Genomic DNA, 25,064 nt, shown 5'->3' on the forward strand with positions numbered 1-25,064 from the left:
ATCACATAACTCCTATGTATCCAAACAATATGAGTAAAGTAATATATAAACAATATGAATGTACCACCATTAAGCACATATAAATGTGAATGCTTCTTAACTATACGACAAATCAATAAGTGGATAAACCAAATACCTTTAACACTAATTGAGAGTGGAAAGAAAAAACAAACATTTCTTCGAAAGCTTGCATAATGTTTGAACAAAATAAAAGGTTTTTCAAAGGGGCCATGCTTTAGATGCTTCGTATCTTGGTCTTAAACATTAACAAGAATCTCAATTAATAATTTTTCTCGACATTGATTCAAGTCCTCCGAAGAGTAGGGAGAAGTGAAGAATTCCTTCGACACTACAAGGAGCAAAATAAGCAATTATCTAATCAACTTAAAAATGTAGCTTTAATAGATAGTGGAGCAGATTCAAGTTGTATAAAAGAAGGAATAATTCCTACTAAATATTGCGAGAGAACAAAAGAAACATTAATGGCAGCAAATGGAGTGAAATCTTGTGGTGCAAACCTCTCAACCACTCTCAACCAACCCTCAACTACTCCCAACTACTCTTGTACTCAAACCATTGTGTAATATTCTCCAAATAAAGTTTAAGAATCAAGAATTCAACATTTCATCAGCTTCCGTTTGCAACTGAAAGAACATGCATATAAGGCATGTTGATGATTGCAAATTGATAGAGCAACTTTGTATCTTCAACTAGATGTCACCAAAGGTACCTTTAAGTTGGTAATATAACACTGTATTTTCCTAGCATTTGTCTGGTTTGTAAGACTTATTTTGGCTTTCTTGGTTTTCATTGTAGGATCCAAGTAACTAACTCTACATCAATTCTTTGGAAGTTGATGCTAAGGTATAATTTGTTTATTACCTTTCATTTACCAATCACCAAATCGCTTGAGACATTGGACCTTTCCAATCAGTCAATGTAAACATGGCAGGTCTTGGGGTCTTTGGAGTTATTCACTTTTTCTTATTTTAATTGGCTTTATTCCATATTGGTGTAAAACCTTTCTGGTAGTGAAAATATATTGAAATTATAAGGTTGCTTGCACAAAAAACAAAAAGTTTTGGGAATGAATATTGATTTATTTCAAGGAAGGCAGCTTGTCAAAATTTTATGCCTCTATTCATCTTCAAAGAAATGGTTGGCCTTGCTTTAGCTGAAAAAGAGATTGTCCGTTATAATTTTGTTGCAAGATCACAATCTAAAATATTCTTCAAAAAAGATGTTTTTATAGTGATGTTGGATTGCATAAGCCCTTGCAAAAAGTGGAAAAGTTAAGAAGGTTATTTTGAAGATGATGTTACTATTATTTGGGACATTTGAGAGGATTGGTCATCCTTTGAGAGAAATTTTATTGCTATGTTCTGGTCTCTAGCAACATTTTTCTCTGTACTATGAAAACACTACCATCTCATTCACTTATATTTTCATGGAAGATTGATGTCGTTCTTGACCTTTGGAGGACAGAAAAGGATGAAAGATGTTTAATCATGTCTTTCTATATAAGAAAGGTATATTATTCTAATTACCATGTTTCTTTTCATTATTATTTTATGGTGATGTATTTTTTCAAATGAAATCCACTTTTCTCCCCTATTGTGTACTTGACTCGGCAAAAAAAGAAGAAGAAAGAAATCAAATTCTGATTTAATTTGCACTATATGCCATGCAAAGCTTCTTTGCTTGCTATCCTTACAGTCAGATACAATATTGCATGTCACAGAAGAGCTATTTCTATTCCCAAGGAGGTTGCTATGTCTGCTGTGCATTTTATTTTTCATTTTTCTACTATGACCAGAAACAAGTTATATGTTTCAAACTGATTTTGGCTTTTCATACTTGATTTATGTTTTCCAAAAGTTGGTAGTAATTATCATATTCATGTTATATACAACACAATTATGGGTATATTTATAATTAACTTTCAACTAATTATCTTATGAATGTTTAGATACACTTATTCATACAGCACCCCAACGGAAAAGGAAAAAAAAGGCTTTGTGCAAGATATTTTTATTTCACTGTCTCATAGGTCTTGTTTATCAATTTTTTAAAAAGTGCCCCCTCTAAGGTCATCTTAAAAACTGTCTCAATGGTTCTTATTCTTGGAACCTTGAACCCTGATTTTAAAAGGGTTGTTGATGATGATTGATCATATATATAACTAGATGATTTTTTTTTTATTTTAACAAACTTTCATGATGACGAAGCAAAACGAAAAACATAGGCGTACTGTTTATCCCTAGCCATCAATGTTCATGTATGAACCATATTGTAGCTTTAATTGAAACTATAAGTTCTATGCTCAATGCAATAGCTATGGCTAAAGAACTCTATTTTAACCATAATGGTTCAGCGTTGGAGAAGCTTCTGGTTTACATCTATTACTTATTTCTTGTATAATATTTTTAAGTGGTGAATGATTAGTAAAGTTTTCTTGTTAATTGTGCAGGCATGTGTAGACTTCGTGGCAAAAGTAGTTGGAGTAACTTCGGGACCAAAAGGAAGAATTTTGGTGTTGCACATTAAATTACATCCCAAGATTGTTAAAGATACTGAAAGTGTTTTAAACAGGTAACAAGTCTTACATGGTATATCAGTGTATTTGATATGTACAAGCAATATTAGTGCTAAAATTGCTAGCAAGTTTGTTGTTTTTTTACTAAGAAATAATCATAGCATTTGCATCAGTTCAAGCAATCTACTTATTTCACTTTGAGGTGACCTTATGGTAGATTCCACAACATGATGTCTTAAAAATTTTCTTCTTCTTATATTTGGCTATGTCAGTTATTCTCATACTTTTAATGGAAGAAGGTGCTATTTGCTTCTTGTTTTCTTCTAAATCTTTTAGATTGTTATTTGCACTTCATGTAATTTACTTGCGCAGAACAGATTGATTGGAGGATGCTTTGGAGTATGTGGGAGTTAAATTAGCGAGGCAGGACGGTGCAAATGTTGCTGAATTTGTTCTCATCTTAGCTCCAATTTATTTTTGTCCAATCTCTAATTTGACCTATTTTTTATTGTTGTCTACATTGCTCTCTTTAATTAAAGTTATCAAAGTTAAAGGTGACTTTGCTACCGCTATCAATTGCTTTTGAAATTGCCATTATTGTGTCAAAGCAATTTAAAATGTTCCATTTTCACTTTTCATTGTTTTTTTTTCCAGGATGAAACATATTCAGCTCTCATATGGGATTTGATAAAACTACCAAAATGCTTGTTTCAGAACTCAAATTGGCATCAGGGAGGTAATTTGCCATCTTTGTACTATTGCAAGAAGAAAAATCATTTTAAGTTTTAAATTTCTGATGATTGTAGGTTTGCCGGTCATGATTTTGTAAATATTGCTATTGTTAGTACAGGAAATGATTATGCAGTAGGAAACAGGACTTCTGACTCTTTTCAAAAGTAGGAAGAGAATTAAGAAGAAGTGAGACATGGAGCTATGGTAAAAATAGCCTGCACATTGTAGAGGGGATGGAATTTGATCGCGGATATTTTTCTCCTAAACATGATTGGAGTTTTGGATCTCATATTTCTATCTGTTGGTGTATGGTATTTAAGAGGGGAAACTTCTGTATTCGCAATTGCTTTTGGTTGCCTAAAACATCGCATGGTTCAAGGATATTTTGAAACGATACTAGGAAGTCTCCAATCGTGATAGTTGCATACAACATTGAAGAGGAAGATCAGGCTCCGTCGTTAATAGGTAGTTGCTATTAGAGGCCTTGCCTTCACTGAGTGCTACTATCTCTTGATAGGAAATAATGAGACAAGAATGCTTGAATATGGAATTTATCACATTCTTTCATTCCGAAGGCATTTTTTTATTGCAATTTCAATTAGTTAAATCTACCAAAGGGGGGGAAAAAAGATAGATTGCAACCTTGAATACGCATTCTAGCACCAGTTCTTCTTGGATTTTGAATTGTATTTCCAGTTTAATAATTTGTCTTCTTTAATCGTAGTTACCTAATTCCAAAATGTTGTACATTATATCACTTATAAAAATTTTCCTAATATATAAACAATCAAGACAAATGTAATAAGTTATAGAACATTGTTATTGATATTGAAATAGGCATGTATCTGCTACTGGCTTTAATATCATATTATTTAGCTTTCTCTTAGTGTTTTCCTCCTTTTATTTTGTACTAGAATAATCTCATTTGATGGGGCATGGCAATCTCATATAACCTCACCGCGCGTCGCGCGGTGTTTACCCTCCTAGTCTAACAAAAAGGCACTTTGTTATGTTTATAAACTTAACAAACTTCTCCATTCTTCATTTTTTTCATGAGGAATCCATTCTTCATTTTAAGTTGCACATCATCCCTTTCTATGTATATATTATTTTTATATGCATCATACCTAATAAAATCCAAGAATATTTATTCAAAGAGCAATTAAATGATAGAAATATGTTAAAGCTGACATTCCAATCAACCTAAAGATATTTGTTCAAAGAACAATTAAATGCTAGAAGCATGTCAAAATTGACATGCCAACCACTTTTGTAACGCTTTTAGTTCGAGTTGATAAAAATGAAAATGAGTGACATTATAGTTTGGTGTTACAAATTTTTTGATGGATAATTATTGCTTTGTAAGATTATAATATATTGACAATTAAAATCTTACTTAAAGCCACTACTTTCATAATAGTAATAGATGACTAGTAAAATTTTTTTTTAATCAGCATGTATGTAATTTATAAGTAACCAAATGTAACTAATTTTTACCAATTTGTGAAATCAAAATATTTATTTCCTTAAACATATCATAAAATGGGTTAAACAGTTTGTAAGACATTAGCAATGGAAAGTCAATAAATACCAACATGGGGTACAACATCAGTATGTTACTAATTAGTAATAGAATATAATTTATTTTTTACCTATTGATAAAATAGACGTTATTGCTTTGGATATATTGTAAAACAGATCGAGCTAATAATAAAAAATTAGCAATAAATAATGCTTAAATACTAAGTAAATATACAATACTAATAAACAAAATCTAAAATTAGTAATTTAACTTTTTTTTCCCTTGGATATTGTAAAATAGATTGAACATGTGGTAATATATTAAGAACTAAATGTAAGTACATTCTAACAAATGTTACGAGTCAGTACAATAAAACTATGGGGTACAACATCAGTATGTTACTAACATGGGGTACAACATGGGGTACAACATCAGTATGTTACTAATTAGTAATAGAATATAATTTATTTTTTACGTATCGATAAAATAGACGTTATTGCTTTGGATATATTGTAAAACAGATCGAGCTAATAATAAAAAACTAGCAATAAATAATGCTTAAATACTAAGTAAATATACAATACTAATAAACAAAATCTAAAATTAGTAATTTAACTTTTTTTTTCCTTGGATATTGTAAAATAGATTGAACATGTGGTAATATATTAAGAACTAAATGTAAGTACATTCTAACAAATGTTACGAGTCAGTACAATAAAACTATCTAATTATCCAGTCTAATATCTTTGCTCCACTAGCATTGATTGATATCCATTGATTTGTCAAAAGACGTTATTTTTGCCTATGACATACTCCAAAATAAGGTGAATACGATATAATGTGTCAACAATTACATACATGGTATAGCTAATTAAACCCCAATTTGTATGCCTATATGAATTCGATGTAATCAATGAACAACTATAAATTAAATTTATTCTTACATTATGTGTATGCATGTGACAGTGTGTAAGGGCTACCAACCAGTTACAAATTCAAACAATGGACTAATTTATGACCATGTAAGCATACATAACATATAGTACTACCCTATAACTACTAACAATGTGTACACTCTACAGATAAATGCTAATATCAACTATACCAAAGTTTGTAAAATATATTTCAACTCACATTACTACTTTTTCTACTCTATATCTAATCTCCCTTTTACATGCATATATAATCAAGTAACTAACACCTAATATGATGTACATTTTTGTAAACTAATTGTACCTCATAGATTATCGGTATTCACAGACAAATAATCATTACTCATACAAGTAAAATTACACATCTACTATAGGAAGATGCACAAATTGATCAAATGGCTAAATAACTATTCTAAATTTATGCGTACGATTGCACTACCTTTTATAGATATACACGATCAAGTAACTAACATCTAACATAATGTACATTTTTGTAAACTGATTGTACCTCATAAATCACTTCGCGTAAGGTGCTTATAGGCAAATTAGTATTAGTCATATAGATAAAATTACACACCTACTACAACCTGCAAGGATATGCACAAGGGGGTCAAAGTACCAATAACCATTCCAAATGTATGCATATCATTGCACTATGTATATTGCTGCGATGACTAATTGTAATATGCATGTGAACAAATAACTGCATGTTTAACAATTTCTATGCATCGTACTTGGTTGGTAATATAGTGTACATTATTTCAATTAGATTGTATATTCACTAAGTATTTATATAAATGCTACTTATTGGAATAAACTACCTCTTTATTAAATATTTGATGCACTCTCATAAGCACTAATGGTTGATTTAATAGGTGATTGGAACAAATAATCATCTAGTAAAAGCTTTTGATATAATATTATTGATGAATAATATACTGTACATTCTGATAAACATGGTGTATATCACACACCTTATCTAGGCCAATAACCATTTCAAAGTTATATATACCGTTGCACTACCTTTTACAGATATATACAGTCAAGTAACTAATACCTAACATGATGTACATTGTTATAAATTGATTGTACCCCATAGATCACCTCGTATAAGATGCTTATAGAAAAATTAGTATTACTCATATAAGTAAAATTACACATCTACTGCAGCCTGTAAGAAGATGCACAAGTTGGTCAAAACACCAATAACCATTCCAAAGGTATTCATACCATTGCACTATCTTTTATAGATATACACATTCAAGTAACTAATACCTAAGATGATGTACATTTTCATAAACTGATTGTATTTATACATCACACTGTATAAGGTGTTTACAGACAAATCAGTACTACTCATACAAGTAAAAAAATATTTACTAAAAATCAGTACAAGTTGTGGCTGCAACAGCTAATTGCAATATGCATGTGGACAACTAATTGCATATTCAATAATTTGTACACATTATATTTGGCCGGTTATATGGTGTACATTATTTCAACCAGATTGTATATTACCTAAGTATTTATGTACTTGCCATTCATTGAAGTAAGCTATCTATCTAATTTAATGCACTCTCATAAGCACTAATGGTCAATTTCATAGGCGATTGGAACAAATAGCCATCTAGTAAAAAAACTGATATATAATCTTATTAATGAGTAACATGCTGTACATTCTAATAAACACGGTGTACATCACACAACTTGTCTAGGCAAAATCTTACAAGTTATCAAAAGTTTTACCATACTTTAAAAGCAATTACAAGTAGTAAAATTTATACCTTGCAACAAGCTACACCATACTTTAAAAGTGATTATGAGCAGGCAAATATCATTGTAATCATGTTATGGGATACCTTGGAACAAGTGTACCTTCTTGATGTTGTCAAGTCATCCTAGTCCTTGTTTAGGTAGGCTTTTTGGATGCTAAAACCTATACAAAACCATATATGTGAGTGATAGTCGCATAGTGTCACAGTTGTGCATAATAGGTTTTCGATAATGTACATGTTATTAGATGACCATTACGGTGTATAGTCATAAGTGTATGCATCGTGAGTCAGGCACTATTTCATTCGTGTAATTGACAATGACTCAGTTTGCTTATCTTTTATCTATGTATGTGTCAGTCTACTGTGATGCGTGCGCCCATACATAGTCGGTAATATAGTCTAAACTGTACGATCTCACTACTATCTTGCAATAAGAATAAAAAAAAGGTAAGTAACAAATACCTCATACTCTCCCTGTTATTTTATATGCCTATAAACTTTCTAAATTATTTAATTTGTTTACTGAGTCAAATTTACAAATACTTGGCATGTATAAGTTTCCTGTGCATACCTCCCCCAAGTTGGCTCTTAGTGTATCTAATTTGTGCTATCCATACGGTTTCCTTGTTTAGGAGTTTTTGTCAGAGTTTCAATTTCATTATTCATGCCACACCATCTTAAACAAGTTGTAAAAAAAAAGCCATGCAAGTAAGTTCATCCCCATTTAGTCACAAACCAAGCCAAATATTGCGATGAGTTTGCAACATTCTTACCCATGGGTTTAGTCCAATTCGATTGAGTGTATCTCTTCTTCAGATCTCACCAACTTTCACCTTTTTGTAGCCTTTATGAAAAATTCTTGTCCCGCAGTAGTTACTTGTTGTGTTCCCTTGGTACATTGATTGGTAACACTTTGTTTCTGCAACACTTCTTCCAAAAATCTCTCATCTGAAACTTTTCAATTTTGGACAGGGGTATTATTCTGTTGATGCTCTAAAATTGTGAAGGAATGCCCACAAGATATGTTTTTGGAGGGAGACCAAAATTCTATTTCATTTGAAGATTTCAGAAGAATAGTCGTGCCTCAATTATTTGAGCGGGATTTTTTGGAATGGAACCTGAGGTTTTTTAACGGAGCCCGTTAGCCTCTCATAGATATTTTTTATTTTTTTCCCTACTCACTTAGTGAAATGATGTCATTTTCTCCCAATATTCGTGGTCCATTGCAGTCCTCTCATTTCCTTTTGTGAGAGGACTGCTCAGGGACAGTCTGTCTGATGACCGTCCCTGCCCCAAATCCCTAAAGTACAGAGAGAGTTTTGGAAAGTGAAATGAAATCAATGGATTCATTTAGGTTTTAGGGTTAATAACTATAAAAAATTATAAAATTGCCCCTATATTTTTTAGTATTTATATAATATACTCTCGGGTCGGGTACCTGCAGGTTTTTATTTTTATGACCCATATTTGTATTTGACTATTACAAGTACTCGACCCTCATCTGCTCCGCTATAGAAATCGAATCAGATATCCTAAATTTCGGTGCGGGTCGGATTGGGTCTCTTGGATTTTCCGGTTACTGGATTTTTTTGCCCACCCCTACCAAGACCTCTTATTGATGGAGTCTTTTGGCACCTTGATGTCAACTCATCCCATCCTGGTAGCAAGAAGAGAGGATGCAACCAATTGATTGGCGAGGTTTTTGTGCCATCGGATGAGAAGAATTGACAAGAGAGGATTAAGACTAGTGAGTTTCACACTTTCCAAAATCAATAATTTTTACTCCATAAATATACTTCAAGCTTATCCATCCAGGACTCCTAATCTTTCTTTTATATAAGATATTCCTTTAAGCCTACGATTAGTAGGAGTCTAATCTTGTGCTTTCGAACCATTCTTCTTGGCTTGGATATTAAGGACGAGTTTTGTCTTTCTTTTTATTGATCTTTCATAAAAAATGACTCCGTTATTGCATAAGCATAGCAAAGTAGCAAACAAAGGAGTTTCATTAGAATGTTAAAATGAGTGTTGTCATTTTAAATAGGTAAGGGAGGTAGGTGTAATTTTTAAAATGTCAAAGATGATATGTGTAATTGTGAGAAACTTCAAGAAAGGTTTTTCCAATTATCCCATATTTTTAATGCCATGACATAGCCGAGACAACCTACACATGATCGAATGATTATACTCTTAATTGTAAAGTTTCTTCACTATTGGTATATCAAATTGAAGAGAACTTTGCAACCAAATCGTTCGTGTGTAACATGGTGACTTTTTTCCCCCTAGACATCAGTTCCTATACTTGTCCTCAATCTTCGTAAAAACCTTACATTCTTCAAAATTTCAAGATTTACAGTCATATCTATTTAAATGTAAATAAGTTCTAGGTGAGTTTATTGCTTGTATTGTAACATGCACCATTTCTTCCTATATTTGATTACAGGTATTATTGTAAATAAAAGGTTTTTTTTTTGTATATTTTTCGTGTAATACAAGGGCTATGTATGTATCATAAAATAAAAAATGGAAGTTATCTTTCTGAAAAATAAATTGAAGAAAAAAAAGAAAATAAAAACTTACACCAATTTGCATAAAACTATTGATAGAGTTAAGTATCTGGTATAAATAAGCAATCAAAAAGAAAAAGTAAAAATTAAAAATTTAAAAAAAGTGTAATTTAAGTCACTCAAGTCTATTGCTGCCACCCCCTTGAAAAAAAAAATTAAAAAAAGCCTATTATAGCATAGTGTATGCCTATCTGAGCTATAGCATGTTATTTATGGAAATTATTTTAGACTACTGCTACCATTATACTAACCAATGTTTGAAAAGGTCAGGGTGTTAGATAAGGAGTTTTTAATCTCTTGAGCCATTGCATAAGTTCCAAGGTGCAAAGCGTAAGTTTGATGAATTTTTAAAATTTTATACTATATAAAATTAAATTATGTATACATTAAAAAGCATTAGAAAGTACTAAATTTTATGTTATCATGAAAATAATCTACTTTAAAAAATGGTTAATTTGGTACGAAACATGAAATTATTTGAGATATGGAGTTGTAAATAATTTTGAGATTTGGAGCTTATAAATAATTTTGTACTTCAACAAAGGGTGAAAAATCGTGAAATTACAATTATGACGGAATACTTTTGCACAAGAATGGGGTAGAATTTGAAACTTAAACAAAAGTATGAGCACTCACTAGTAAAAACCACACATTACAGGGCAGATGCTGATGTTGAGGGATTTGGGGTAGGGACGGTCATCAGGCCGACCGTCCCTGAGTAGTCCTCTCACAAAAGGAAATGAGAGGACTGCAACAGGCCACGTATAATGGGGGCAACAGCAAAGGAAAACGACATTGTTTCAGTAAGTGAGTAGGAAAAAAAATAAAAAAACATTTGAGGGGCTAACGGGCTCCGTTAAAATACCTCAGCTGTCCGTTCCAAAAATTCCCGCTCAAATCAATGAGGCACGACTCTTCATCTGAAATCTTCAAATGAAATAGAATTTTGGTCTCCCTCCAAAAACATATCTTGTGAACATTCATTCACAATTTCAGAGTATCAGCAAAATAATATCCCTACCCCAAATTGGGAAGCTTCAGATGAGATGTTTTAGGAGAAAGCGTTGCGGGACGAAAATTTTTCATAAAGGCTACAAAAAGGCAGAAGTTGGTGAGATCTGAAACAGAGATAGACTCAATCGAATTGGACTAAACCCCAAAGGCAAGAATATTGCAAACTCATTGCACTATTTGGCTTGTTTTGTGACACAAGGGGGATGAATTTACTTGCATGATTTTGTTTGCACAATTTGTTTAAAACGGTGTGGCATGAATAATGAAATTGGAACTCTGGTGAAAACTCCTAAACAAGGAAATCATATGGGTAACACAAGTCAGATACATTGAGAGCCAACTTGGTGGACGTATGCACAGGGAACTTATGAATGCTAAGTGTTTGTAAATTTGACTCAATAGACGAATTAAATGACTTCGGATGCTTATAGGTAGGGGTGGGCAAAAATATCCGAAAATCCGAAAACCCGATCGACCCGCTCCGACCCGCCCCAAAAATTAGGGTATCCGACCCTATTTTTATCAGCGGAGCAGATAGGGTCGGGTACCCATAAAATTCGGATACGAATACGGATCACAAAATCTAAAACCCGCGGGTACCCGACCCGGGGGTATATTTTACAAATATTAAAAAATATAGGGTCAAATTTATAATATTTTAAAGTTATTAACCCTAAGTTCCTAACATATCTCAGTCGACACTCGACACTCCAGCCTTCAGTCTTCACTTCAGCGCCGCCGCAACTTCTTCACCTTCATTATCAACAGCCTTAATCAAACTAAACCAGAGACCTCAGCTTCCATTTTGCACCTTCCCTTAAACTTCAGCCACAAAAATCTATAGACCATTTCCATCTTTTCAATCTTTATCTAATCCAACCTCCAAAAGTCCTCTAATCTTAGCTTTAAACTCTTATATTCCATCCAAATTCAAAAAGGAAAAATCAAGAAAAGAAAAACTAGGAAAAAAAGCCAAAATAAAAAAAGGACGAGAGGAAAAGGAAGAGCTGAAGTACAAGAGTTGCCGCTGGTCGTCGTTGGAATCCACCACTATCTGCCGAACCATTATCAGAATAGCCCTATAAAGGTCTTTCTGCCTTCTATCCCAAATTTCCTTTTAATAATTTCAAATGTTTATATGAATCAAATGCCAATTGCTTTTCGTTGCTCTTGATTAGCATGCTTATTTGCTTTTATCATTTTGTCATTATGAATGGTTAAAATTTTGTTTCATCTGTTGAAAATTTTTGGGTCAACCATGACTCAAATTGAACTTGGACCTGCTAATCTTTTTTATACTCTCAAATTGTTTGAAGAAATTACCAAAAGTAAATTTTAGTAAAAATTTTGGGAGGTAATTTTTATTTTGGGAAGTGTTAACATGATTGCACCTACATTTGTCACGGAAAAGCTTCATATCATCACTGTTACATAATTTACATTCACTAATAAAAGGAAACTAGTGTTAAAGAGCTACCAAAAAACAGACACTGGAAATGCAAAACAAAAATTAAGACTCAGATACTTAAAAGTGAAAATGTTGCTTGATTCTCATGCTTTGAATTTCACGATTGCCCTTTCTGCAACTCATGCGATGGCTCTGAGGAAGTGATCTGGAGCTGTTAACTCATGTTTTGATAGGTTTCTGATTTTGGCAACGATGTGGAGTTGGAATTTTTCTTGAGGAATGTGTGGATATTGATTAGGAACAACTTCTATTTTGAATAAATTTGTTTGGTTAAAAGCTAAAGCAGCCGGTGGACATCTAATATATGTATCAGTGCCTCCTCTGTATTTGATTGGGTGCGAAAAGAAAGGATCCCTGCACTCAAATAGGGAGTAAATTACTGCCTTCAAAATGCCATTCTTTATAGAGTAGTGATATCATTTTTACTTGAATCTCTACTGTCATGCTTTCTTAATTCTTTAGAACTAGCACAAGAAAATTGGAATTGGAATTGGAATTGGTTTTTTGCGTTGAATGGCTACAATTTAATGGAGCATCAGTGCTGATATGCACTAAACAAATGTAGGAGTATTATTATTATGCATAGCTCTGCAACTCACTAGAAAATCTTTTTAGTTGGGATTTGATTGGATTGCTTGTAATTTGCTTTGAAAATATGGGCTTGCAATTTTAGTTCAAGAATCAGGGGTGGATGCATGGCATTGACCAATCTTGCTTTAGCTTCTCAAGCCATTATTTGAGACTTTGACTTCTGCTTGCTTTTCTTGAATTTTTCAGATGTCAAGTACAGGGGATAATATGTTTCAACATCTTGTGCTAATATGTTTCTTGGTTGTTTTTATTTTTTGAAATTTTTTTTTTAGGTTTGACAGAGGAGCATTCTATTATTAATATTGAAGATTGATGATTCTTGAAGATTGTACTCCTTAATGTGTTGTAAAAGGTTAAGGTGATTGTAGCTGGAATTGGGAAATTTTGTTGTATTTCTAACTTTATGGCTTGGTGTTGTATTTCTAACTTTATGGCTTGGTGTGGAACTAAATAGTTTGAATACTGCTATTGTCTTTGTCTCTGTTTTGGGCTGGACGTACGGCAGGTTCATCTTCTAAGATGAAATTGCAAATTTGTTTGTTTTTGCTATTGTCTTTGTCTTTGCATTCATTCAGGAATTTGCATTCTTTAATAGGGGCGGGTACCCTATGACCCGCCCCTATTTTTCGGGTATCCGAAGATCGGGTACCCGAGGGCAAGCGGAGCGGATTAGGGTCAAAAAAGTAGTGACCCGACATGTTAGGGTCGGGTCAGCCATTTGACGTTCGGGGCGGGTACCCGACCCGTGCCCACCCCTACTTATAGGCATATAAAATAACAGAGAGAGTGTAAAGGTAATTGTTACTTGTTTTTTTTTTAATTCTTGTTGCAGGATAGCAGTGACACCGTACAGTTTAAACTGTATTACCGACTGTGTATGAGCGCTCACATCACAGTAGATTGACACATACAAAGATAAATGATAAGTAAAGTGAATTATTGCAAATTACATGAATAAAATAGGGAGTACAACACTGCAGCGCTTAGCTCACAATCCGTACATTTGTAACTACAAACCATAACTGTCATCTAACAACATGTATATTATCGGAAACCTATTGTGCACAACTGTGATACTATGCGACCATCACTCACATATATGGTTTTGTCATAGGTTTCAGCATCCGAAAAGTCTATTTAAACAAGGATTAGGATGGCTTGACAACATTAAGAAGGTACACTTGTTGAAAAGTATCCCATGACATGATTATAATGATATTTGCCTACTCATAATTGCTTTTAAAGTATTGTGTAACTTGTTGCAAGATATAAATTTTACTACTTGTAATTGCTTTTAAAATATGGCGTACCTTTTGATAACTTGTAAGATTTTGCCTAGACAAGATATGTGATGTACACCGTGTTTATTGGAACATATAGCATGTTACTCATTAATAACATTTATATTAGATGTTTTTACTAGATGGTAATTTGTTCCAATCATCTATGAAATTGACAGTGCATTAAATTAAACATATAGTTTACTTCAATGAGTGGCAAGTACATACATACTTAGTGAATGTACAATCTGATTGAAATAATATACACTATGTAACTTACCAAATACAATGTGTACAAATTATTGAATATGCTGTTAGTTGTCCACATGCATCTATTGCAGCCACAACTTGTACTGATTTTTAGTAAATATTTTTTACTTGTATGAGTAGTATTGATTTATCTGTAAACACCTTATACAGTGTGATGTATAAATAAATACAATCAGTTTATGAAAATATACATCATCTTAGGTATTAGTTACTTGAATGTGTATATCTATAAAAGATAGTACAATGGTATGCATACCTTTGAAATGGTTATTAGTGTTTTGACCAACTTGTGTATCTTCTTACAGGCTGCAGTAGATGTGTAATTTTACTTGTATGAGTAAAACTCATTTGCCTATAAGCACCTTATATGGGGTAATCTATGAGGTACAATCAATTTATAACAATAAACATCATGTTAGGTATTAGTTACTTGACTGTGTATATCTATAAAAGGTAGTGCAATGGTTTGTATAACTTTAAAATGGTTATTTGCCTAGATAAGGTATGTGATATACACCATGTTTATCAGAATGTACAATATGTTATTCATCAATAATATTATATCAAAAGCTTTTACTAGATGGTTATTTGCTCTAATCACCTATTAAATCAGCCATTAGTGCTTATGAAAACGCATCAAATATTTAGTAGAGAGGTAGTTTATTTCAGTAAGTAGCATGTATATAAATACTAGTAAATGTACAATCTGATTGAAATAATGTATACCATGTTACCAACCAAGTACGATGCATAGAAATTGTTAAACATGCAGTTATTTGTTCACATGCATATTGCAATTAGTCATCGCAGCAATATTGCAATATGCATAGTGCAATGGTATGCATATATTTGAAATGGTTATTGGTGCTTTGACCCACTTATGCATCTCCTTGCAGGCTGCAGTGAGTGTATAATTTTATCTATATGACTAATACTAATTTGCTTATAAGCACCTTACACGGAGTGATCTATGAAGTACAATCAATTTAAAAAAAATGTACATTATGTTAGATGTTAGTTACTTGACTGTGTATATCTATAAAAGGTTATGAAATGGTATGCATAAATTTGGAATTGTTATTTAGCCCTTTGATCAATTTGTGCATCTTCCTATAGTAGATGTGTAATTTTACTTGTATGAGTAATCCTTGTTTGTCTGTGAATGCCTTATACGGGATGATCTATAAGGTACAATCAATTTACAAATATGTACATCATGTTAGGTATTAGTTATTTGATTATGTATGCATGTAAAAGGGAGATTAGATATAGCGCAGAAAAAAGTAGTTACGTGAGTTGGAATATATTTTACAAACTTTGGTATAGTTGATATTAGCATTTATCTGTAGAGTGTACACATTGTTAGTAGGTATCGAGTAGTGGTATATGTTATATATGCTTACATGGTCATAAATTTACAGAAATTAGTCCATTTTTTGAATTTGTAATTGGTTGTTAGCCCTTATACACTGTCACATGCATACACATAATGTAACAATAAATTTAATATATAGTTGTTCATTGGTTACACAGAATTCATATAGGTGTATAAATTAGGGTTTGATTATCTATACCATATATGTAATTGTTAATACATTATATTGTATTCACCTTATTTTGCAGCATGTCATGGGCAAAAATAGCGTCTTTTGACAAATCAATAGATATCAATCAATGCCGGTGGAGCAAAGTATATTAGATTGGATAATTAGATAGTTTCATTGTACCAGACTCGCAACATTCGTTAGAATGCACTTACATTTAGTTTTTAATATATTACCACATGTTCAATCTATTTTACAATGTCCAAGAGAAAAAAAAGTTAAATTACTAATTTTAGATTCTGTTTATTAGTATTGTACATTTACTTAGTATTTAAGTACCATGTATTGCTAATTTTTTATTATTAGCTCGATCTGTTTTACAATATATACAAAGCAATAACTTCTATTCTATCGACTGGTAAAAAAAAATTACATTCTATTGCTAATTAGTAACATACTGACTTTCCATTGCTAATGTCCTACAAACTGTTTAGCCCATTTTATAATATGTTTAAGGAAATAAAGATTTTTGTTTCACAAATTGGTAAAAATTAATTGCATTTGGTTACTTAAAGTTACATACATGCTGATTGAAAAGAAAATTTAACTAGTCATCTACCACTATTATGAAAGTAGTGGCTTTAGGTAAGATTTAGTTGTCAATATATTATAATCTTATAAAGCAATAATTACCCATCAACAAATTTGTAATACCCAATCATAATGTTATTCATTTTCATTTTTATCAACCCGAACTAAAAGCGTTAGAAAAGTGATTGGCATGTCAATTTTGGCATACTTCTAGCATTTAATTGCTCTTTGAACAAATATCTTTAGGTTGGTTGGAATGTCAATTTTGACATATTTCTATCATTTAATTGTCTTTGAATAAATATTCTTCGGTTTATTAGATATGATGCATATAAAAATAACATATACATAAAAAGGGATGATGTGCAACTTAAAATGAAGAATGGATTCCTCATAAAAAAATGAAGAATGGAGAAGTTTGTTAAGTTTATAAATATAACAAAGTGCCTTTTTGTTAGATAATTTTATTATTTACAAATATTTCTAAAAATTGAATAAAAAAATTAGCCAAATGTACACTCTAGTTATAATAATATATACAATAATTCTAATAGATATATACAATATTTCAAACAAATCTACAAATTGAACAAAAATTTACGATAATTATAATGATATCTACAAGGATTCTTACATATCACTACATAACATTTTCTATAAATCAAAATCAAAAATTTACAAATGTTGTGATAACAAAAATCTGTAAAAGAAAGGTAAAAGAATTGTACAATACTGTTAACTAAGTTTCGCTTGCTCCATTTCTTCTTCTCAAGTTGATTTCTTCTTTTTTCTTTCTAATTATAAATGATGGGATTGGTTTTGCAGGTCAGTAGTTCCCCTATTTATATTTCTTCCTTGTCATTTGAATTCTTTTTTATCCTTTTCCATGCCATCTTGCCACTACTCATGCAAATTGTAAAGACTATTTATTTGTTCAACACATACCAGTTTGGCTAAAACTTCAAATACTCTTATCTATGCAAATTAACACAGTGTGCGACCAATTCAACAGCTTATAATTGCAATTAGTCAAACAATTACATTTCACTATCTACCAACATACTGGCGCAACATAAAAATATTGACAACTTACATATTCAAGGATTTTGATGGTGCCTCAAGTTTGCTGCTACCCGATTTTTCACTTTTTTTTTTCTCTAGATGCTTTCTTAGTCGAACTTCTCAATTTCCTTCATGCCGTCTGCACCAACTTTTTGATAAACAACTACATTTTAATTACATAATGTTTTCTCCCAACATTCCTAAATCACGATAAATTAGTTCCAAGGATGATATAGCAGGTTCAATTATGAGTAAAATATTTTGAACAACAAGTACATTTAGCCTAACATATAGACATTAGAACCAAGACTCATGCCAATCAACTCTCATATTGTGCATTTCAATTATTGGATTGCTACAATTAGTCGAGATTCTAACTTATAAATAAGAGTAAACAATTACTAATGCTTATTAATGTCTACATTTCTTTCCCTACATGGTTTCCATTATCAATCTCCTGGAGCTGATTTAACATCATTATGCTAGTTGATTGTACATTTACGACCATGTCAAAGTATTTCTATACTGTCACTGCTCTATCATAGAATGTAATAGTTATCTAATAGGATGAACATGCATACTAATTAAGATAACTATAAGAAAGGCAGTCTAAACAATATGTCATTGACCTACTAGATACAAATTACAATCTATACTCATACCCATCTAGTTTCAAAAAATACATTTCATTTATTATACTACTATTCTACAAAAAGGTACAATGTTACAAGCATGAGGTAACAATAGTTACTATTTAATATTATATGCACATCCTCCTTCCCTCTCCTTCCCATCCTTTTATAAATTTTTCTTCTATTGTTGTTTAGACAGACATGATTTTAACATCATTACATTAGTGAAATACTAATTTACAATACCATAACAGTTTTACTCCATGGTCACTATTTATTCAGATAAAATAATATTTCTCCAACATGATGTCAAGGAACATTGAATTGTAACCAATTTCTTTCACTAGGTAAGTCCAGCTAAACAATATGTACATAGTGTAACACATATATCTACAATCTACACTCATATCAAATTTAAAAGAAATCCTCTTTAATTAATTCACTGCTATTGCATGAATAGGTACCAAATTTCTAACATAAGGTAGCAACTGGCAATGTTTAATTAATAAAGTGTACAGTTCCCTCCCCCCTTGTGTCCATTATTTCTTTTTCCATTGCTCGCTCCAATGTGATTCTTTACGTATATAGATACCAAATCATGTTAGAACCCACTTAATTAGAGATACATAAGAGTATTTCTTAACTATCAGTAGTTTATTTCAAAAAATATTTACTATCAAGAAGTATAGTTAGCCACAATTACTCAGATATCTCGTAATCCTAGAAGAATCCTTCTTTAGAGATACATGAGTGTATTTTCCAATCATTAGTAGTTTATCACAACAAATATTTGTGATCATGATGTACAGCTAGCCACAATTACTCAGATACCTTGTAATCTTGAAGGAATCCCACTTTGTTGTACTCCCTATTTCATTCATGTAATTTACAATGACTCAATTTGCTTATCTTTATTTTTGTATGTGTCAGTCTACAGTGATCAAGAAGTACAGCTAACCACAATCACTCACATACCTTATAATCTTGAAGGAATCCCTCTTTGTTGTACTCTCTATTTCATTTGTGTAATTTACAACGACTCAATTTGGTTATCTTTATCTTTGTATATGCCAGTCTACTGTGATGTGAGTACCCATACATAGTTGGTAATACAATCTAAATTGTAGGGTGTCACTGCTATCCTGCAACAAGAAAAAAAAAATCGACAATTATCTTCATACTCTCCCTGTTATTTTATATGCCTATAAACTTCCTAAGATTCGTCTACTGAGTTAAATTTACAAACACTTGGCATGCATAAGTTCCCTGTCCATACCTTTCCCAAGGTGGCTTTTAGTATATCTAACTTGTGCTACCTACAGTTTTTTTGTTTAGGAGTTTTCGTCAGAGTTTCAATTTCATTATTCATGTCACACCATCTTAAACAAGTTACACAAACAAAATCATGCAAGTAAGTTCATCCCCCTTCAGTCACAAAGCAAGCCAAATATTGCGATGAGTTTGCAATATTCTTACCTATGATTTAGTCCAATTCGATTGAGTTTGCAACCAATTTCTTTCACTAGGTAAGTTCAGCAAAATAATATGTACATAGCGTAACACATATATCTACAATCTGCACTTATACTAACCAAGTTTAAAAAAAATTCTCTTTAATTAATTCACTACTATTGCACGAATATGTACCAAATGTTTAACATGAAGTAGCAACCAACAATGTTTAATTACTAAAGTGTGCAGTTCCCTCCCCCTTGTACACACTATTCCTTTTTTTATTATTATTTTCCACTCAAATATGATTCTCTACGTATATAGATGCCAAACCATATTAGAACCCACTTAATCAGAGATATATGAGAGTATTTCTTAACTATCGGACACGAGGAAAGGACGGTTGCTAGTTCAACCGTTCTTGAACAATGTAACTTCTTTTGAACATTTTGTAATTCTATGTAAATTTCTTGTACGTTCTCACAATAAAGGTGTGATATTGTGTTACTGTTCATATGGATCTCATATATAATAATTCATCTATGCTGTTAAATTTTACAAGTAGTTCATATAAAGTTACATCTTCTTAAAAAAATATTACATCATTCCGAACAGTTGTTACTGGCAACCGTCGAGACTCGCATCCTCAACTATCAATAGTTTATCTCAAAATATATTTGATATCAAGGAGTATAGTTAGCCACAATCACTCAAATATCTCATAATTTTGGAAGAATCCTGATTTAGAGATATATGAGTATTTCTCAACTATCAGTAATTTATCTCAAAAAAATTGCTATAAAAAAGTATAACTAGCCACAATCACTCAGATACCTTGTAATCCTGGTAGAATTTTGTTGTACTCCTTATTTCATTCGTATAATTTACAATGACTCACTTTACTTATCTTTTATTTTTGTATGTGTCAGTTTACTATGATGTGAATGCCCATCTACAGCCAGTAATACATTCTAAACTGTATGGTATCACTACTATCCTACAACAAAAATGAAAAAAGCAAGTAATGATTTCCTTCATACTCTTTCTATTATTTTATATGCCGATAAGCTTCCTTCATACTCTTTCTATTATTTTATATGCCGATAAACTTTCCAAGTCATTTAATTCGTCTACTAAGTCAAATTTACAAACACTTGGCATGCATAAGTTCCTTGTGCATACCTCTCCCAAGTTGGCTCGTACTATATTTATATACCTTAGATGACAAATCATTAGATGTAGTTTAGGACATGGTTCAGTGATATTACCTTCGTCGAATTGGGGCATTATGTTTCACCAATGTTGGCTGGCACAGTTGCAGTTACTTAGTTGTTCAACAAAACTGGAGACTGTTGTAAATGTATTTCTTCTATTCTCTTCTACTTTGCTGCCTGCCCTGGAAAGGATGTAGAGAAATTGTCCTAACAATTTTTAACTTCATTCAATTGTTGCATTCCCTCCTAAAGATGTCTACAAAGATAAATTGGTCCATCCATTTTCACTCAAAATGCCTCACGAGCTTGGCTTCCTCTCTATAGATTTGGCCTTCTTTCTTCTTCACATAATTGTGCCCTAAATTTCTCCTCCCACTTCAATGTTTGCATTTTTATCTCTCAATTATTTTTGGCAAATATCCGTAGAGATAGCAAGACTTATTTTGGTGTACAAAAGAATGAATCCATGCTTTTTCGACTTTTTCCTTTCATTTTATGCGGTTGATTCAAAATTTTGCATTTGATATTTGAATTTTGAATCAGTCCATTTGTTCCAAACAAACACCGTTAGGATTTCAATACATTTTTTACTTTTTTATTCTACCCACTTATTGTAATGATGTCGTTTTTGGTTTAGCAACAGAATTAGTAGACGTGGCTTCTTCTTCACCTCTTGTCAAATTTTGTGAGAGGATTGTTCAGGAACGGTCGGCCTGATGACCGTTCTTGCCCCAAATCCGATGTTTAGAGCCAAGTGGCGTGCTCCTGCTCCAACTGCATGTCAGGAAGCAGGAAGAAGACGTCGTCGTTTAGCTAAAGGAATGTGTGTTTTGTAGAAACGGTGTCGTACTAGCTTGGCGGAGGTTTATGACATGTATAATCGAATTTTGTTAATAAGATTCTCTCTCTCTTCGTTCAATTCTAAATTCTCTGAATCTTCTTCTTCTACTTTTCTAATTCCCTCCCAATTCCAAAATTGGTCCATCAAGATCCTGACACTGCAGCTCCAGCACTGTCTGCCCGGCTGTTCCGCCACTATAACTCACAAAGTCACAATCGATGCTCATATGAATTTGATTCGCCGATACTCATCCGCTTGTCTCGACGCCTTACCATCAACATTATCATTTGCTTATATGACATCAATCTTGTCACTTTTAAAACGGTGCAAGACCATCCGAAACCTGGAGCAAGTCCACCCTCACATCATCCACAAGGGCTACGAGCAGGATCCCTTCTTGATTACCCAATTTCTGTCCCTCTGCATTGCTCTCTCTTCTGACCTCTCCTACCCTACCGTTGTCTTCGAACGAGCTATTCAACCCAATATTTATCTCTGGAACACCCTACTCAAGGGTTTTCATTTTTTAGTCGGATGAAAAAGTCTACGAATGCAAGCCTGGATGAGTATACTTTCCCGCCGTTGATCAACAAGTGTGCTAATATTTTGGCGTTGAGGGAAGGGCGGGTTCTCCATGGGTCAATAGTAAGGTGTGGTATTGAAACTGATGTGTACGTGGGTTCCAGCTTAGTTGACTTCTATGACAAGTGTAAGGAGATCGAGTGCTCCCGGAATATGTTTGATATTATGCCCGTTAGAAATGAAGTCTCTTGGACGGCTACGCTTGTTGGCTATCTGAATGTCGGAGAGGCATTGGAGGCGAAGAACATGTTTGATGAAATGACTAATAGGAATTTAGCATCCTGGAATGCGATGATTAGTGGCTTTGTTAGATTCAGTGATTTGAGGAGTGCTAGGGAATTATTTAATGAGATACCTAAGAAGAATGCTATTTCCTATACCACTGTGATTGGGTATGCCAAGGCTGGTGACATGGTGTTTGCAAGGATGTTATTCGAGCAATCAGATGAAAAAGATATTGTATCCTGGTCTGCCTTGATATCCGGGTATGGCCAGAATGGACAGCCCAACGAGGCGATACAGATGTTTTACAGGATGCAGTGTAGAAGCGTCAAACCGGATGAGTTCACTATGATAAGTTTGATGTCTGCTTGTTCCCAATTGGGTTGTTTGGAATTGGCAAAAATAATTGATTCTTATATGCATTAAAGCTCATTTGATCTCAAGCGTGTTCAAGTTGCTGCAATCTCATAGATATGAATGCCAAGTGTGGGAACATGGACAGAGCATCAACCATGTTTGAGCAAATGCCTACGCATGATGTGATCTCATACTGCTTAATGATACAGGGCCTATCCATTCATAGGAGTGGTCCACAGGCTGTGGCACTGTTTGAAAGGATGCTAAAGGAAGGACTTGTGCCTGATACTACAGCCTTTACGGTAATTCTAACAGCTTGCAGTCATGCTGGTCTCATTAAGGAAGGTTGCCATTATTTTGACTCTATGGTTAATGAATTCTCTCTTGAGCCTTCTCCAGATCAGTATGCATGCCTCATTGACCTTCTTAGTCGATCAGGAAAGCTTAAAGATGCTTACGACATTCTTAAGTCAATGCCCGTAAAGCACCATGCTGGTGCTTGGGGTGCACTTCTTGGCGCTTGCAAGCTTCATTGTGACCTTGAATTGGGGGAGGAGGTAGCATGTAGACTAATTGAGCTTGAGCCCTTAAATGCTGGGAATTATGTGTTGTTATCAGACATCTATGCTGCTGCAAATAAGTGGTTGGATGTTTCACTTTTGAGGGTCAAAATTAGGGAGAAAGGACTCAAGAAAATTCCCGGTTGTAGTTGGATATGAAGTAGAAAATCTTGGTTTATTGAAGTTACTTTTTCCACAAAGAAGACTGGGACTAAGGTCATTAATCATCAGACACCAGCAGAAGCTCAATACCGAAGAAGATAGCCAGTTGTAGTTGAGTATGAAGTATAAAATCTTGGTATAAAGACATTAGCTTTTCTAGAAAGAAGCTTGGGACTGAGTTCTTCATTCATCAGATGCCCTCAGAAACTCAATACTAAATTTAAAATTGCTGGCTACTAGGATTCAAAATATCAATTTTGAGGACATCTGAGGTTTGTTCTGTTGGGAGTTTGGATATTAACACTCTGATCAGGAAGGGACATACAATTTGTGAATATTGAGTAGGTTATGTTTTCTGACATGATTAATCCGAGCAGGCAATCTTGTCAATCTGTGAGGGTTGCTCATTTAGCTTTATGAAGTTTCAAATAATGTCAAATATGCAAAGTAAATGCAGCTGACTACCGTTATGGCTGCCATTGCATTTAGTGACCTGGAGTTAACATTCTTTACTATTGTTTCTTAATCATTTTTGCTTTAATTCATGGTAGGAAGCCTTGATACTCTGATGTTAATATGAAATTATGAGCTGATGGATGTAAACCCAAGAAAGCATGGAATGCATGGCCAACAGGTTTCTGGAAACTAGACAACTTCCTCAGAAATGCATTCATCAAGGTTTTGATTTTGTTAATCTTGAATTTCCATTTTCAAGAATTGGCTACATTTCAGAATCGGCTGGAGTTTTGCCTCAAGCTGAATCAATCAAAATTCTGTAGACAAGATTTTGAGATGGCTCAAAATGCATTGACTGAAAACATGAGAGATGTGCTCCATCTGCAGAAACAAGAAATGAGAACTCCAAACTGGTACATCCATCTATTCTTTCCTTTCACAAAGCATGAAGGACGGATCAATGATAGCAAATAATACTTGTCACCTAAAGAAATTATTACTATCTTCTGCTTGTAGCTAGCTTTGTTGTTTTTGTGGAAAATTTTTTTGTTTCCTCTTATGGATGAAAATGGCAGGTATTAAGCTTGATAATGGGATGTCTGCCTTTGTTGGTGGTTGTAGACACTTGGTCTGCAGGTTGTTATAAAACAAAATTTACTATAGGGTATTTAGTAAGTGTGGTGTCAAAGGGTTGGTGTATGC

General features: G+C 33.1%; 1 long non-coding RNA gene and 1 pseudogene across 2 annotated transcripts; both read left to right on the forward strand.

The window, feature by feature from the left end:
• Nucleotides 1-652: 652 nt before the first annotated feature.
• LOC113702676 (uncharacterized) lies at nt 653-3,846 on the forward strand. Of its 2 annotated transcripts, XR_011816838.1 has the most exons (5): nt 827-864; nt 1,455-1,529; nt 2,471-2,592; nt 3,191-3,272; nt 3,387-3,846. It is a non-coding gene; the product is annotated as an uncharacterized lncRNA (long non-coding RNA). The 2 variants fall into 2 exon arrangements; XR_003451238.2 differs by lacking the exon at nt 1,455-1,529 and having other exon boundaries at nt 653-864.
• Nucleotides 3,847-22,249: 18,403 nt separating this feature from the next.
• Nucleotides 22,250-24,772, forward strand: LOC113689174 (putative pentatricopeptide repeat-containing protein At5g37570; annotated as a pseudogene).
• The last annotated feature ends 292 nt before the right edge of the window (nt 24,773-25,064 follow it).

The sequence above is a fragment of the Coffea arabica genome, chromosome 1e (genome assembly GCF_036785885.1).
Source record: "Coffea arabica cultivar ET-39 chromosome 1e, Coffea Arabica ET-39 HiFi, whole genome shotgun sequence".
Lineage (NCBI taxonomy): Eukaryota > Viridiplantae > Streptophyta > Magnoliopsida > Gentianales > Rubiaceae > Coffea > Coffea arabica.